Source organism: Gavialis gangeticus, unplaced genomic scaffold, assembly GCF_001723915.1.
Source record: "Gavialis gangeticus isolate Ggan-Ray unplaced genomic scaffold, GavGan_comp1, whole genome shotgun sequence".
In the NCBI taxonomy this organism is placed as follows: domain Eukaryota; kingdom Metazoa; phylum Chordata; order Crocodylia; family Gavialidae; genus Gavialis; species Gavialis gangeticus.
The window spans coordinates 7,853,606-7,858,940 of record NW_017729028.1 but is presented as its reverse complement, the minus strand read 5'-3'; the positions used below and the strand labels follow the sequence as shown (position 1 = coordinate 7,858,940).

Sequence of the window (5,335 nt, the reverse complement as noted above, 5' to 3'; positions counted from 1 at the left end):
ATAGTATATTAAGCATGTATATACAAAACTGTGGTTGGCAAAACTGTAGTTGGTGAAGGAAACCTGTAGTTGAAAGCTGCTATTAAACCCCCTCTCAGTCTCCTCTTCTCTAGACTAAATAAGCCCAGTTCTCTTAGCCTCTCCTCAAAAGTGGAGGTCCCCCAGCCCCCTCACCATTTTTGTTGCCCTCCACTGGACTCTTTCCAATTTGTCCACATCCTTTCTGTAGTGTGGGGACCCAACACTGAGCACACTACTCCAGATGTTGCCTCACCAGTGCTGAACACAGGGGAATAATCACTTCCCTTGACCTGCTGGCAACACACCTACCAATGCAGGCCAGTATGCCATTAGCTTTCTTGGCAACAAGGGCACACTGCTGGCTCATATTCAGCTTATTGTCCACTGTAATCCCCACATCCTCTTCTGGAGAGCTGCTGCCCACCCAGTCAGCCCCCAAACTGTACCAGTGCATGGGATTGTTCTGTCCTAAGTGCAGAACTTAGCACTTGTACTTGTTGAATCTCATGAGATTTCTGTTGGCCCAGTCCTCCAATTTGTCTAGGTTACTCTAAATCAGTGGTGGGCAAGATCTGACCCACCAGGCCATTCTATTTGGCCTGAGGGGCCCCTAAAAAATTTAGAAAATTTATATTAATCTGCTCCTGGCTGCCTGTCAAAGATGACAGGAGCCAGAAGCAGTAGGACCCAGAGGAAGCCAGCAGGACTCAGAAGCAAGGCCGGTCCAGCCCCACTCCACCCCCAGACCCCTCCCACCCCATCTCCCCACACACCCAGAAGCCTTTGCCTGCTGCAGCTTTCACTGCTTCCCTGCCCTCCCACCTGCCACTCCAGCACCATGTGGCCCCCGGCTGCATTGCCAGACTGTGGGAGCACAAGGCCTGTGCTGGTACTCTGGGGCCAAGAGCAGGAGACGGGTATGTGCAGGAATCACATCAGCCAACTCCCTCAGCACCCTCGAGTACATCCCATCTGGCCCCACAGACTTGTGTATGTCCAGCTTTTCTAAATAGTCCCTAACCTGTTCTTTTGCCACTGTTGGCTGCTTACCTCATCCCCAAACTGTGCTGCCCAATGCAGTAGTCTGGGAACTGACCTTGCCTGTGAAGACTGAGGTGAAATAGGCTTTGAGTACTTTATCCTTTCTGCATCCTTTGTCACAAGGTTGCCTCCCCCACTCACTAAGGGACCCAGACTTTCCTGGATCCTCCTCTTGCTACTGGCATACTGGTAGAAACCCTACTTATAGAAACCATCTGAGCCACTGCTCTGGCTCTCAGCTTCTCCTCTGCCAAATATGCATACCCTGTATGGGAGAGATCTGTACATGCTAAGCGCCTTGACCCCATCCTGAATGATAGCTGCCAATACATCAGAAGATGTCTTGAGCCTACCAGCCTAAACAGTGTGTACCTGCTGGCTGGCATCTCTCTGCCTGACATCAGAAAAGTAGTGGCCAGCAGGACAGAACAATCGAGACAAACTGAAGATGTGACACATCTGCGGTATGACCACCCCACAGCACACAAACATCTAAGATCATGCAGGAGCTTTCTCACCAGCACCCAACCTCTCAATGCCACATCCGAGGAGACACAACTACAGATGTGAAACAAGAGGCTGAAGAATATACCTGACACTGAAAAACATGGACATTGCAGTGACCAAGTCTCCCACCATGCATTTATGAACCATGGCAAAGGTAGGAATGTCTCAACTGCCTATGCACTTGAGTCGGACACTCCAAGGATCGAATGAAGAAGTGGGGCTATACCATTGGTTCAACCACCTGTGACTGTGGCACAGAGCCTCACGCTATGCAACACCTGCTGCAATGCCCAGTGCTTGAAGGCACATGTATAATGAAAGACCTTGTCAGGTACAATAAGCGAGCACGAGCTTGCATAAAAAAAATGGTCAAATGTGGTGTAGAGACATGACAAGAAAACTGAAATAACTACCAGGCCCAGCAAGATGTCACCATAGTCACTGTCAGAATCAGGATCTTAGGGAGGTGTTTGTTCAGCTTCTTGAGAACAAAGACTCTTGTAGATTAAACCTTCCTAAGCAGTTCAGTAACTTCTGGGAATAGTCTCAGTACTTCAGACACGTTCATTCCTCTTTGCAGCACTATTGCCATTTTACAAGTAGAGAAATGAAAGCTACAAAACCAACTGATTTGCTCAAGGCTATGGAGAACAATGATATGAGAGCAACGATTATATAACGTTCTCAGATAAGAATGTTGTTGATGAATTCAATATTGCTTACCAAATTGAGGTGATCTGAAAAATCAGATTAGGTTAAAATTAGATTAAAAAACAGAATACACCTTTTATTCTGTTGCAGGTCCCTACTCCCCGAAGAGGCTCCAACAGGCCCCAAATTCATCTGGCAGACTCCTGCAGTCACCTTCTCCCCATTTCTCCTCCCTGTTGGAAGATCCTGTAGGAAGCCCCATGCCTCTGGCATGCTTTCTTGGAAGACACCCATCTCCAGCTGCAGGGATGGGTCTTTTCTTGTCCCTTACCTTATTTCCCATTCCTGTGCTGCACTGGAGTGACTGAGTCCACAACTCAGAAGACATGTGGGAGAATGAGTTGCATACACCCTACTGGGCTGCACCTGGCCCCTTAGAGCACACAAGGCTATCCTAGTATTACAGGCCCGGGCAGAGGAATTGTGCTGTAAATCACTTGGGTAATTCTATAAATGGTATTTAGAGAAATAATTGTTATCCCCAGGTATTGAAGCAATGATTCGGCTGTTAAACAATGGAGCAGCTTCTTTAAGGGAACAGGACCTGTTGGGGAGGGAGCAGGAGATTCCTGACATTCTTGAACACAAGCCTGGAGACCCAGGTGTCTTGCTCCCAGTCTTTCAAAGATCTAAGTGACTATAGTCGTCTCAGAGCTTGGATTTTCTTTTACAGTAACTTCATGTTGTTCTCTTAATCTGCAGATGTCCAGTCCAGCACAACAAGAAGCCTGAGGGGCAGTCCACGATATCGTATGATTACTCTGAAGAAGAGCTCATGGCGAGTATTGAGCGGGAGTACTGTCGCTGAAACCCAGTGCTGTGAACAAGTTTCTAGGGCATATATGGAGCAAGAGCACTGTTGAAGGGGGAAAGGCAAGTGTTATATGAGGGAGAATATTACCTCTCAGAGTGCTGGCAGTGTGGTATGACTTTGAAGCCAGAGAATAAATTATCTCTGGTACGCACTGGGCAAGATGGCCATTCATGAAGAAACTTCACTGACTGCTGAACAAAAGCAATGCAGTGGAAAAAACCAAGGTCTCATTATTTTCATTTTCCAAACTAATACTTAAAAGCCTGTTTCTAACTAGTACATGTGTGTGAAGACTTGCTGCATTTTAAAGAATAAGATGTACCTTTCTGAGAGACTAATTTTCCAAGAGATTCAGCAAATCATTTGGTTGCATTTGGCAAGACTTTGTAGAACCTTTACCTACACCATCATTGAAGAGTTGTGGGGCAAATTCACTCCTAATGCATTAACGCATGCAATTTGCAGTTCTTTGCATGTGGTCTAAATTTAACCCAACATTTCTTCAATGTTCTCCAACACACACCCTCTCCTCCTTCCCCTCTGCCCCATCTCCCCCTGACCACACACATACACACACAAGGAGGAAATAAATCATCCAAAATGTAAAGGTTCAAACTGCACTCTTTAAGTGGGTGAGGCACTAACATCAAATAATAGGTGTGGGACTTGTTCAGATTGTGGCCATCTCCCTGGCTCCTTCTGCTAGCTCCATTCTTCTGAATAGGTGCGGGTCTGAAATAGTCATGAATCCTGTTTCTTGAAAGGGCAAGATTCTTGTCTACCTTCTTACCTACTGCTCACAGACACAGAACCTACATGGAAAGCAGAAAATTGTGACACACGCCCGAATTCAGTACTTCATCTTTGCTGCTGTTGGGACAGCCACTTTGAGAAGGGATTTAATGTTATGTAGGACCTTAGTTCACAAATCATTTCTTCTTCATTGGAATTCATTGCTTCTGGTTTATATGTGATTTTGTTACTATGCTTAATCTACAAGGAAAAACACATTTCTCACTAAAGACTGAAAAGTAAAACAAAAAACCTAAATAGCCAAAGATTCACAGGCTTTCAATTGTTACAGACAATGAATCCTTATATTTTTAAGATTTGTGCCTGCATTTTCGCTGGACTGTAATATGATACAAATGTTTAATATCAAAAGTAGAAAAATACCTTATTTCTTTCCTCTGATGATATATAAAACATGCCAGATGAAATCTCAAGGAGAATAAGGCAAACTGATGACATAAATGCTAATGGAAACAGTGGGATACACCTTAGGATGTTAAGGTTTGACCTTGCCTTTGTGCTTCCATATGCTATTTGTGAAATAGAAACAAATATATCCATGTTTCACATACCTATTAATAAAGGCAAAAATGTTGATCTGAGATAGTCAATCTTCTTTCACTCCAACTGTAATTCTTCAGGTTGTCATATCCAAGGATACAAAGAAAGAACAAAGTGCACCTTTGAGAATTCTAGCAGAAGGGGTCACATCAGGCAGCTACAACCTCTACTGATCAGTTGGAAAGGAAATAGTGTTCCAAAAAATGGAACAAGAGCTGGCTTATATACTAGAATGATGGTAGTGATTAGTAGGAAAAGTGATTTTTCCTTCCATTTTATTTCTCTTAGCACTTTGAGTAACATTATCCAGTTTATGACAGCCACCTTCCTAGGGCAATATCAATTTGTTTCTAAGACAGAACACATTCCTATTTTTAAAATGCAGCTTGTCTAGCCATTTTTTCTGTCCCCTAAACATATGGGTTACACCATGTATCTCTCCCATCATTTTAGAAATTATCCTCCTGTGAGACAGAAACAGCCTAGGGTGCTGTGGACAGGAGTGACGTTTAGAGCAAATCTATTTATCCTGACCAAGAAAATGAAATATTCTCCACCTTTGAGTATTCTCCCTAGCCTAGTAAAAACCTTTGACACAAAATTATATAGGATGTGCCACACTCTGCAAGATTTAAATACACGTGAGTGCCTTGTTGGTTACTATAAGCAGTATCTAATTTAAAGAAGAAAAACACTTGCTGAGAGAGGAAAAGCAAGGCACACTTCACGTGACCAGCTTCACTCTTGCAATTTGCAGTAGTTTACAAGATTTCTTCGCTGATGTGCACAAACATTAACCGTCAGGGTTCACAAGAGCACCATGCCTAGTGGGAGGAGTCAGCAATGAGAACTGGCAGGGTTGCAGGGATGAACTGCAGGCTAGAAGCA

At 44.1% G+C, this 5,335-nt stretch overlaps 1 long non-coding RNA gene across 2 annotated transcripts in view; it reads left to right on the top strand.

Moving 5' to 3' along the window:
- The window catches only part of LOC109300152, a 108,058-nt gene extending 103,570 nt beyond the window's left edge, over positions 1–4,488 (top strand). For both annotated transcript variants that reach the window (XR_002098144.1, XR_002098143.1), the window contains exon 3: positions 2,983–4,488. This is a non-coding gene — a long non-coding RNA (uncharacterized LOC109300152). The remainder of the gene's footprint in view (positions 1–2,982) is intronic.
- Positions 4,489–5,335: the final 847 nt, after the last annotated feature.